The sequence below is a fragment of the Microtus ochrogaster genome (genome assembly GCF_000317375.1).
Source record: "Microtus ochrogaster isolate Prairie Vole_2 chromosome 6 unlocalized genomic scaffold, MicOch1.0 chr6_random_2, whole genome shotgun sequence".
Taxonomy (NCBI): domain Eukaryota; kingdom Metazoa; phylum Chordata; class Mammalia; order Rodentia; family Cricetidae; genus Microtus; species Microtus ochrogaster.
This window is the reverse complement of record NW_004949095.1, coordinates 12,250,284-12,262,450: the sequence shown is the minus strand read 5'-3', so window position 1 is coordinate 12,262,450 and position 12,167 is coordinate 12,250,284. Positions and strand designations below refer to the sequence as shown.

The window sequence follows — 12,167 nt, the reverse complement described above, 5'->3', positions numbered from 1 at the left end:
AATAAATTAAAAAAAAAAAAAGAAGAGGAGGCTGAAGGAAGCCCAGTGTAGTAGACGTTCTGGGCTGACAGAAGAAAAGAACGTTGCTTCCATTCCATAAACAAGCTAGTTAATTTTACAGAGTGCATCACAAAGACACAGAGGGCATAAACCAAGCTATGTACAATATTACAAAGCATACACACAACATTAATCATTTAAGTAACTAGATAGCATTTTAGAATTCATAAATCTTTAATTCAGTTTCCATTCATAACACATCCATCATTCCACAGATGCGCTGACTGATAAAAATCTGTACACTCATTCTGGCAAAGAAACATTCTCTACTCAGAAAAGTTGAAAATAAATGAAACCACTCAGAGAAACTCACAGGGATTTTGAGCATTGGTTATGCTCTTATCAAATGAAGAAATTATTATTATTATTATTATTAGTTTGATTTTTAGACAGGGTTTCTCTGTGTATCCCTGGCTGCGCTGGAACTTGCTCTGTAGACCAGGCTGGCCTCCAACACACAGAGATTCGTCTATCTCTACCTCCTGAGTGCTGAGAATAAAAGTGAGTCCCCCACCACCAGGCTTAAATCAAGAAATTAGTTTTAAATAGAGGTCTCAGATTAATAGCTTACTGATACACCTAAATCCTTGGAAAAACAAGAGCAAACATCTCCCTCAAAAAGGGGGGGGGGAGGATTAGCTAATCAATATCAGGACTAAAATTAATGAAATAGAAATAAAAATATTAATCAAATGAAGAGTTGGTAAGAAGACTGACAAATCTTTAGCCAAATTAACAATAAGAGTATACAAATTAATAAAATTAGAGTTGGAAAAAAGATGTTACAACAGACACCAAGAAAAGTCAGATATTCATAAAAGATATACTTTAAAAATTAGTATTTTACCAAACTGGAGAATTTAAAAGAAATGGATGTATTTCTAGATATATTTGGCTCACCAAAGCTAAATCAAAATGAAATAAATGATTTAAACTCATAATTATCTGTCAAATCATTGATGTTAACCTCTAACTCATCACAATTTTTATCTTGTTAAACTATAACAATAAAGTTGTAGGCTAGCTCGCCTGATTCAGCAGCTGCTGTCAGTTTCCTATGCATACCCAAGTTTATGTCTAGGCTGAACATAGAGCTATCACGTAATCCACATGACAACATCCCGAAGTCAAACAGTTTTTAATTCCCCACCCCCATTTTAGATAAAAACACAGAGAATTTCTCAGGACCTTCAACCTAGTAGAAAGTTCAAAATTTTCTTTTTTTTTAATTTATTTATTTATTGAGGATTTCTGCCTCCTCCCCACCATCGCCTCCCATTTCCCTCCCCCTCCCCCGATTAATGGGTTTTTGATCCTACTGCACGTGCTGGCTTTGGGGGGGCTTGGGCGGTTTGGATGCTCAACTTACTAAACCTGGATGGAGGTGGGCGGTCCTTGGAAAGTTCAAAATTTCTAACCCCCACTTTCTGGCTCTACCCCACCCAGCTCTCCATTGTTTGGTTCTTCCGCATCCTCTCAGGCTCACCATGTGAGATCCTCATACCTCATTACTCTAGCACCTACGTTCACCTGAAGGTCCTCGTCATCAAACCTTTAGCATTGGAATACCCTCAACAATAATTGTGTTATAGAAAACATATACCATGATTCTGCTTTGTGTGTTTGTGTGTGTGCACGTGTGGTGTGTGTGTATGCAGTATAGGCACCTATGTGTATACAGTTGTACAATCCATACATGTACTTACATGGGGGCATTATGTAGTTTGCTCTATTATGATTCGTTCTGTTCCCTTGAGACAAGCCTTCTCATCCTGTTCTTATCCCCAGCACAGGGGTTACAGGCAGGCATAGCCATGCCCAACAGTTAGTTCTCTGTTTGTTTTATGGTGTAGGTGCTGAGGATTCAAACTCAAGTTCCCATGCTTGTATAGCAGGCACCTTACCCACCAAGCTATCTCCTCAGCCTCATATATCCCTCTTTTAAATAAAAAGAAATCTTTGGATTTGTTGACTTCATTTCTCAAGAACTGGTCACAAACTAAGCTAGACTTAAGTATATGGGAAAGTACTAGCCCAGGGCATCTGATGACATATGGTTTTATTTTCCATATACCAACCCCTGGTATAATCTATGAAATACTTTTATTTGTCATTGAGTCAATATTTATCAAGCACTTCCTCCTTAGCAATGCTAGGAATACAGTATCAAGCAGAACGGGCACATAAACTTTACATAAACTTTATTACTTGCCATGGATACAATACCAAGCAAATAAACATACAAGTGTAATTATAAGTTATGTATGCAATGAAAGCAAACACAGGGTACTCATATTGCCCTAAAGAAATCTAATATAAAATGGGGATTTGAAAGTCTTCATTGGCAGAAAAGTGAGCATTACAATGAGCTTCGTCCCCGGGGGACTTGAAGAAAATCATTAAGACATGAGAAATACCAGATGTGAGGGAGACTGAGGTGGTAGTTTCCTGGTATGTTCACAACACAAAGACAGCCAGGGTGGATGGGCTCAGTACATGAGGGGCAGAGATGTAGGATGATAAATTGAATTGTTGACGGTGGCACAGGATGTTCTGACCATGCGGGGTTATTCCAAGGTCATTGGAAAGTCACTGAGGAACGCTGAGTGGAAAAATAAGATCCCAATTGAGATTTGAAGAAATATCACTTTGACTTTTCTGAAATGGCCATAGGTGAGAACACTTGTAAATAGGGACACTAATCAGGCTGTGTAGGAGACCAAGAAAGAAGAGGTTGTAATGGACTATACTATGGTTTGAAAAACAGACAAGCCCCACCAGCCGTGATGGACAGCCCACACTAAGCTCAAACTGTCCTAATAATGGATGGTTCATCTGCTCTATAAGACCATGGATGGCTGACGCCACAGTAAGCACACAAATGCTTATGTTTGCAAGAGAAGACTGACAGCTCCTTCCACATCTGAAGGTCTGTCCAGTTCCCGACTTTCTTTGCTGTAGCTTAACCCTCCTGTGACAGCCAAGCCCCTCACGGGCATTCTCTTCCTTTACTCCAGCCCGAGACTCCAGAAGCTCTGCCAGGTGCTCACCCAGCTTTCTATGCTCTATAATATTCCTTCATGACCTTTGATAATAACTTAAACTGCGGGGATGCCAGCCAAAATGAAACACAAACATCTTGTATTTTTGACATAGATTCCCTATGTCTTAAAAATTGAAAATAAAGGATGAAGGAAACCGAGACAGGTTCCAACTTTAGTGTTTTATTACACTGCCAGGCGGTAAAAGCTGACAGACTAATGAAATGTTTAAGAGCAGGAATTTTGGATTGAGTGAGATGGAGATTAAATCCTTATGTAACTTAGCTGTTACATAAATCATTCATTTAACTCAAGGGTGGGGAATAGAAGCCCTGTCTAAATACCCAAAACTAAATTAATTAGCACAATCTTTAGAGTCTGTCTAACAATAAATGTTGCTTTCTGGGTTGGAGTTTTTTTCATAAGCAATATGAAAAATATTCACTTCATTTACTATATCATTTTTTTTTAATTTTTAGCACAGTTCATTTTCTACCCAGTGACAGAATTATTCGGTCATTTCAAGTTGTTGCCCAGCTTTATGTGCAGTATCCCAGGAGGCTCAAGTGGGAGGTAGGGAGGTACACGAGCAATAAAACTGCTGCTTAGTCATCTAGGATCTGCAGTGAAATTTACTGAGTCCAACTGAAGCCTGTCATCATCAACCATTGGGTCACAGGGGACCCTATTCACCCCAGGGCACAGGAGACTCTATTCATCCCAGGGCACAGGAGACCCTATTCACCCCAGGTCACAGGGGACCCTATTCACCCCAGGGCACAGGAGACCCTATTCACCCCAGGGCACAGGAGACCCTACTTACCCTATCTCTAGATCTGATCACACTGAGCTCTCAGCCAACCACACTTCTCTGACTCATGATAAACGTTTTTATTCTGCTAAGCCTCAAACTTGGGAAACTAGGTAGTATTATTTATCTATGGCACCATACCCTCTATATTCTTATTTCTAACCCCATGCTGCTTGCGAGGAAACTCCCAGCACCATACAAGCCTCTATGTGCTTTGCTGTCTGGAAAGGAAGGCAGCAGGTCCAAGTCCTCTCTACAACAAGAGCTGCAGATCCTAGGGGTGCATCGGTCCTTCAAGCAAACACTGGGGAACAGCAGCCTGGACACAAACCCTGCTTCTCTCTCTTCCCTGAGAGACAAACCTGATTGCAGAGAGTTACAAAATAAACTGCTGTTCTTTTGTACCTATGACTTGCGTCTAGAGCTCAAATTTTAAGTAGTTTGCTGTGCTTAATTCTGTTGTGCCTTCTCGGGGTTATTAAGTCCCTACAATTTGACAAGGAATATTGATGATACAGTAAACAGTGAAAACCAAAAATCAGTTAATGTATCAAAGTATTGTTTCAGTAGGTAGTTGTCCTCATAGACTGTCTTAATCTGCTGAATTTATTAATACAAACAAGTCTTATGAAGCAGTGATCACGCATTTAGATTCTGAGCATTGCTAACTTGGGTTCAAGTGCAAGTTTTACCACTTCAAACTATATAGCCTTGGGTGAGTGGTTATGACTTTCCGTGCCTCAGTTTCCCCATCAGTATCATTAGAGTGACAGTAGCAGTTCCTTTTTCACAGTGTTTCTTTTGTGCTGAATAAGGTAAAAACAAAAACAAAAAACAAAGAACAGCAATAAAAAACCCAAAAAACAAAAACCATAAACTGTCCAGAACACACAATAAATGCAATATGAGTGTTTGCCACTATGACTGCTCTGTAGCGATGTGCTTCTCCTAGTTGCTGAGGTCGGTCGGTGGCTAAGCACCTAGAAGTTGAAGTGAGAAAAGCAAACCACTTTATCCATCCCAAAAGAAAATGAGTTTTGACACATACAATGATACTGAAATGCCTATGCTTAATCAGCTGAGTCAAATACAGAAGATAAATTTAAAATGAGTTAATCAAACATAGTCAGTCCCTCATCTTCATATATTCAAGTTTTACTAAATGCATCCTTGGTGTCGTCTTATATGAGATACTTCACTGGATGTTGTGGAATAGTTCCGGATTCATGGTCCTCACCACCTGATAAGGGAAGACAGACATAAACAAACTGAGAAAGAGCAAACGCCCTGGTAGGTGTCCAGGCTTCACGGTGTTGCAGATCGCCACCTTGATCATGGGGTATACAGGTGAGGGGTAGAGATGCAGAATTACACTGGATCATGAGCTTATGCTAAAAATAGTAAGATTATAAGACAAAGAAATATTTTTCTATAATTTTGATATTACTAGGAAAGAAAGAAAGAATCTTCCAACACAGTCATGTTTGACTGGGGAGGATGGAGGAACACTGTTCTTAGAAAAAGGACATGTGATAGTGGAATCTATGCCTCCACTAATGCATATTTTGGTAAGGTTTGTGACCCAGTGTGGATCTTTACCATTAATTACTGTCTAGTTTGGTAATGAATGATAGTTTACTTAGTGTAAAATATGTGTGCTGGATATGCTGCTAACATTGTGTGGCCTTGAAATCAGCCTCCTATGAGCTATATATAGCTGGCTTTGGCAAAATGGAGTGTGGTGAGGACTAGAGACAGTGCATAGATACCACCTGAAAAGGTCAACCATCAGTCAGTAATATAACAGGGATGACTCCAAGTGTTACTCTACACTGAGTACAGAGTCCCATTAAACATAACCATTTAATCCCAGGACAATGATGTGGTATGACTATCAATGCCATTATTTTGAATTGAAAAAAAAATGTTTAGAGTGAACTGTCCCACCCACTATCAAAGATCTACAAAACAGTAAGACAAGTTATTTGTGCTTTTGCCATCTCTGGTCTACGGTATCCACCATCAAGTGGATACTTGCTACATAAATAAAAAAGGCTTGCAGAGTAATTAGTTCGCTAGCTTCTTATTCAATACAAGCCAAGCTATTATCTGTCAGTACAGTAAAGCATCCAAAGACCCTCGCCTGACTTAACTCTCCCTCATGTCCTTGGCAGACCCAAACCCAGCTCTCAAACTAACTTTTGATGGCCGAATCAAAACTGAGATCTCAGAATCAAGGACAAAGTGATACATTTCACTAAGGATTTCAACTCACAATACTGTCAAGTGTCTATCAACTGTCAGGCATTGATCTAAGAGCTGAAGGCCACAGAAGTGAGCACTGTTCTTAAACACACATTGCCTTTATTGAGATTTGATCCTAGCAGAAGGTAGAGGAATGACAGAAAACAAAAGATAATAAGTGATTGATTGTGGTGCCTGATGGTGTCAATCAAGAACAAAGCAAGGAGAGAAAATCCGAACAGAAGTGATTTGTGTCACTGCAATCCCTTCCTACATGCATCTTGGCTGTGAGATCAGAAAGGGGCATCTCCGTGTCAGATGCATGGCAGGAAGGCTGGGTTTCTTCTCAGTTCAGGAAATCCCTCATTTCCCCAGGAAGCCATATTGAATAAAACCTTGTATATTTGGAACATAGATCTTTGGCTGCTACCCAGAAAAATGTTGCTTGGCTAAAGAACTTAACCATCTGTTTTAAGAAAAGTGGCAAAGTTTGGGGACAATGGAAGGCTTATAGGTTACAGGTTTTTCCTGCATAAGGGTGGAGATGACTCCGATTGTTTGCTTAAGGCAGTGGTTCTTGACCTTCTCAATTGATCCTTCAATTCAGTTCTTTGCATTGTGGCGACCCCTAACCAGAAAATTATTGTGTAACAACTTCATGACTGTAATTTTGCTCATGTTATGAATAATAGTGTAAATAGTTGATATGCAGGATATCTGATATACAAACCCAAAGGGATCGTGACCCCACAGGTTGATAACCACTGACTTAGGGGATCCAGTTAATATACCCACCACCCTGCTGGGAGGAAGATTTTCATGGTATATCTTATCCAGAGTTGTCTAGTTGTGTAGCAAATGTCATATGCTAGGTTCTGTGCTGTCCTTGGGAACTTTCTACCCATGTAATTTGATTGTCATATTAAACTAAGGAAAAGTCACAAGAAGAAGAGAGCATTGTGTGAGCAGATAAACCTGTCATGCTTTAGAGCACATTTACTTCTTAATAGGCCTATATTCTTCACCTTGAGATCAGGGATTGTATTTTATAGTTTGAAATGTCTCATTTATTACCTTGGGTGACAGGTTTTTTTTTGTTGCAAAAGATAATCTATGCAGTAAACTGTAAAGTGACCTTTAATTGCTACTGACACTATTAAACTTTTTTTTTGCAACACTACAAAGTTATTTCAAGTTATCTCCCTTTATATTGTGGGCTTTGCTGGCCTTGCTAATAACCTTCAGCCCCGTCCTTAACACTTCAGCCTCATGCCCATATCACCACAGGTAGGGTCAACAAAAAGAATTACATCTTCAAGTAATCCTGCCCAAACACCAGACATTTGTTTTTTCATACTCCTGAGCTAAGAGTCTAGGATCAATCTGCATCTAGTTTCTTCTGTCCTTGACTTCTAGGTGGTTCCTATCCTCCTAATCTTCTTTCTCATACAGACCTGTCCAGGACTGGCCATATTCTAATGACATCATTTAACCATAATTAACTCTTGAAAGCTCCTATCTGTAAACACAGTTACATGTTGTGCTACTGGGGGTCATTAGGAGATCATCAAAGACAGAAATTATGGTGGGATACAACTCAGCTCACAGTGACTTCATTTCCACCACTCCTTACCTTTCCCGTTGCTGGGGCTTGTTCCCTTTCCATCTCTTCTATTCAGATCCTTTATCTTTCATCTCTGCCACCATCACAGTAAAGGCCACAGTTCCACCATTTCCCTGTCACAAAATTTAAGGAAATGGAACCCTTGCTTGGCATAATACATATAATTTCAGTCAACTGTCATGCTCTCTTAACTCACTGAGAAGCTGCCTCTAGCAGGGGAGTTGCCTCGAGACTTCAAACCTGTCTCTGTTAGGGTTTCTCCTGCTGTGAAGAGACACCATGACCACCACAACTCTTATAAAGGGAAACCTTTAATTGAGGTGGCTTGCTTTAGTCCATTATCATCATGGTGGCATGCTGGCTGACATGGTGCTGGAGAAGTAGCTGAGAGTCCTATACCTTGCAGGCAACAGGAAGTTGGCTGAGACCCTATCCTGAGCATAAGAAACCTCAAAGTCCACCCCCACAGTGACACACTTCCTCTAACAAGGCCATGCCCACTCAAACAAAGCTACAACAACTAATAGTGCCACTACCTATGAGCTTATGGGGGCCAATTACATTCAAACTAACTCAAGAACTCTACGTGTTTATTATGTCAGGCGTTTCTCAAGACTTTTATGTCTAGTGACAGGCTGGCTGCTCTAATGTTTGACAGAATAGAAAGAGAACAGAGAAAAAATAGTTCAAATGTAAAAGTCTGCACCTTAGGGGCAGTTAGAGAAAACACCACAATTATTGGGGGTTACTACTATTTATGCCATGCTATAAAAATGCCTACAGAAGGAACGGAAAGCTAGAAGTTCATTCATGGGAAGCTCCCTCCATGGAAGGGAAGCCCAGTTGAGAACTCCAGCTGACCACCTTAATCTGCCCAGTCTGTCTCCATTAAGAAACTGATTTGATGATTCTGCCATCTCTCCTACTTGCTCTAAACACCTGCTTTGATGATGTTTGCTCTCTATCTGTTACTTGGCATTTATTCTTTTATTTTCACTTCCTATATACTTACTAAATAGGTTTAGGTCATGGTTTTAAAATTTCTCTGTGCCGAGGGGGCAACAGAAGGCACATTGGAATCAGTTGGAAGTCAGACACTGTTATTTTTAATCTAAATTTATATCTTATTGTTTTACCAATAAAGACTCAAGAGTCAGAGGCTGGAGTAAAAACCTGCTAGCTCAAAGAGGTTGAGGAGCAAGTAGCTGACCTTCTTCCTTAACTGGCATCTCAAAAAGAGAGATCCTTTACCGCAGTTCCAATCCAAAAGGAACTGTCAAACTCTCTGTTCCTTCCTTCTACTTCATGTGCCTTTCTGTAACTATTGTCCTAATTCACTCTTACCCTATATGGCTATTTCCTGTCAACTGGTCATTGGCTCTGCCTCCTGACCTCATGGTTTTTATTTAATTAACACAATCTTGGGGCTCACAGTGTAATTAGATATCCCCCAACAAATCACCTATCCAACTGACGTGACTTGCACATGATCTATAGCTAGGTAATAGAGTTAAATCTTCAACTTCAGTCCACTAAGCCATTACACCACCAATTTTACATTTAGCAAAGTTATTATTTTTATTGGGCCTGGTATCTTCACCAGTCAGATGTTTGGATGATAAAAAGCAGCAGAATATTACATTCTAGATTTCCAGTGGAAAATCAGCACAGGGTCTATTACTCACACATGTAAGGCAAAAATCAGGAACCATATATTGGAGAGAGTTTTTGCTTTGATACTCTACAGCAGTGATTCTCAACCTTCCTCATGGTGCAACCCTTTAATACAGTTCCTTATGTTGTGGTGACCTGACGTGGGATTTCCCTTTGTATGCTGTGGATACCATTGGTTAATAAAGAATCTGTGTTGGGCCTGGCAGGGCAGAATTGAGGTAGGTGGAGAAAACTAAATTGAATTGTGGGAGAATGAAGCCAGAGTCAAAGAGAAGCCATGTAGCCCACCACCAGAGACAGATGTGTTGGAACCTTGCCGGTAGGCCACAACCACATGGTGATGTACAGATTAATGGAGATGGGTTAGGTTAAGATATAAGAGCAAGCTAGAAATATGCTTAAGTTATTGGTCATACAGTATTGCAAATAATATAGTTTCTGAATGATTATTTCATGGTCTGGGCAGCCAGGAACAAACAGTGGCCTCATACCACAGTGACCCCAAACCATAAAATTATTCTCAACACTATTCCATAACTGTAATTTTGTTACTGTTATGAATCACAGTGTAAATTGCTGTGGAATAACCCTTTTGTACACTGTAAAGATTTATTTCTTGAAATGGTTTAATAAAAAGCTGACTGATTGATAGCTACGCAGGAAGTATAGGTGGAACAGCCAAACTAAGGATGCTAGGATGAAGAAGGGCAGAGTCAGAGGAGATGCCAGTAAGTGCAGAGGAAGTAGGTTGTGTAGAAAAATGAGGCAACAAGCCATGAGCCAACATGGCAGAGGGTAAATATGAAATGTGGGTTCATTTAAAATGTAAGACTTAGCTAGTAAAAAGCCTGAGCTACTGACCGAGCATTTACAATTACTATTAAGTCCCCTTGTCTGTTATTTGGGAACTGGTGGTCAGGAAAGAAAAGTCTGCCTACAGTAAATATCTTATATGCAACCTCTGTGGGGGCTGCAACCCACAAGTTGAGAATCTCTACTCTAGAGCTGTTTCATCAGGGAATCAACACAAATACTAAGTTTCTACAGCTCTACCTTCTGTATACACAATGCAGCCAGAAATCGAGTGAAATTGAGCATCTGAGGCCAGAAGGAAGAGATGGCGTTATCTCAGGTTGTCAAGCACCCTGACACTTCCACTTTTCAAGTTCTCTTTTTGACCACAAAAAACTATTGTGAAAAAAAAAAACTATTGTGGACTGCCTTTCATATTATTTTAACAGCAGAATGATGTTAAGAAGAAATCCTGCATTATAGATATGTTACTATTAACTCCTATATCAAGTTGATAGCCTGCTGGGACTGCTTCACTCCAAAATATTAGCTCATTTGTGTGCAGAGCAAATACTCATGAGTACTGCTATGCTTGGGCAAAGTAAGAAAGGAGGAGAACATACCATTAATAAAATAGTAATAAATTATAATTTATCATGATTAGTTACCTTAAATGGTATAGTTTTACTACAATGTTTATAGTACTAAATTCAATATAGATCGGGCCTTTAAACCAGTATACAGAGAGGTACAAGAGATGGGATTCCTTCTGGGAGGGTAAATGCAAGAAAGTATGGAAGGGGCTGAGCCTGGTAGGAACAATCTCTTACTCAAAATTTAAACAGCCTTCATCTCATGCTCCTTCTTCCTGGCTAGAGTAAAGTTTCATGCGCCTCTGTTTCCTCAGTTTAGTTTTGAGTAACTGCCCAACATTTACCACAATGTCACTGACTATAGCCCATTTCTGTAATCTGAGACAAAGGGAGGGGATAGTTTGTCTTCATGACCTTTGCATGACCACTGTTAGAAAATCTTCCCCAAAGTCTTTCGTCTTTTGAGAAAGGTTCATTTGAACCCTAAAATTCAAGATCAGCCTAATATAGGAATGGTTAGGAAGGAGGGAAGAGAATTTATTAAAACACACTTTGTTCAAAAATATGATGATGAAGCCTAGGCAGTTTGTATGCTCACCTTACTAAACCTGGATGGAGGTGGGCAGTCCTTGGACTTCCCACAGGTCAGGGAACCCTGATTGCTCTTCGAGCTGATGAGGGAGGGGGACTTGATTGGGGGAGGGGGAGGGAAATGGGAGGCGGTGGCGGGAAGGAGGCAGAAATCCTTAATAAATAAATAAATTAAAAATATGATGATGGATTGTTCAAAAATATGGTTAAGAGCATCAATTGCTCTCACAGAGGACTCAAATTAGTTCTCAACACCCACACTGGGCAGCTCACAACTGCCTATAACTCCACTTACAGGTATATAACCTCACTCATGTTATCACAGGAATACGTACCGATGGTTACAAACACACAAACAAAATACTCATATTCATACACAAAAATAAAACCTTTGAAAAAATAAAATGTCATAATACCTAATGTTTTGCACGCCAATTTTTAAAAATAAAATTTTAAATGAGGAAGCCTAATGAAAAAAATTCAAAACCTCAAAAACATTTTTAAGCCTAGCAGTGGTGGTATACACATTTAATCCCAGAGCTTGGGAGGCAGAGGCAGGTAGCTCTCTGAATTCAAGGTCAGTCTGGTTTATGAAGCAAGTTTCTTGACAGCCAAGATGGTTACACAGAGAATCCCTGTCTTCTGCTTCTTCTTCTTCTTCCTCTTCTTCTTCTTCTTCTTCTTCTTCTTCTTCTTCTTCTTCTTCTTCTTCTTCTTCTTCTTCTTCTTCTTCTTCT

General features: G+C 39.8%; 1 long non-coding RNA gene across 1 annotated transcript in view; it reads right to left on the bottom strand.

The window, feature by feature from the left end:
• Positions 1-4,758: 4,758 nt before the first annotated feature.
• Positions 4,759-12,167, bottom strand: part of LOC106144259 — a 28,528-nt gene continuing 21,119 nt past the window's right edge. Inside the window, exons 2-3 of the long non-coding RNA XR_001229328.2 lie at positions 7,790-7,893; positions 4,759-5,152 (exon numbers count right to left, since the gene is read on the bottom strand). This is a non-coding gene — a long non-coding RNA (uncharacterized LOC106144259). The remainder of the gene's footprint in view (positions 5,153-7,789; positions 7,894-12,167) is intronic.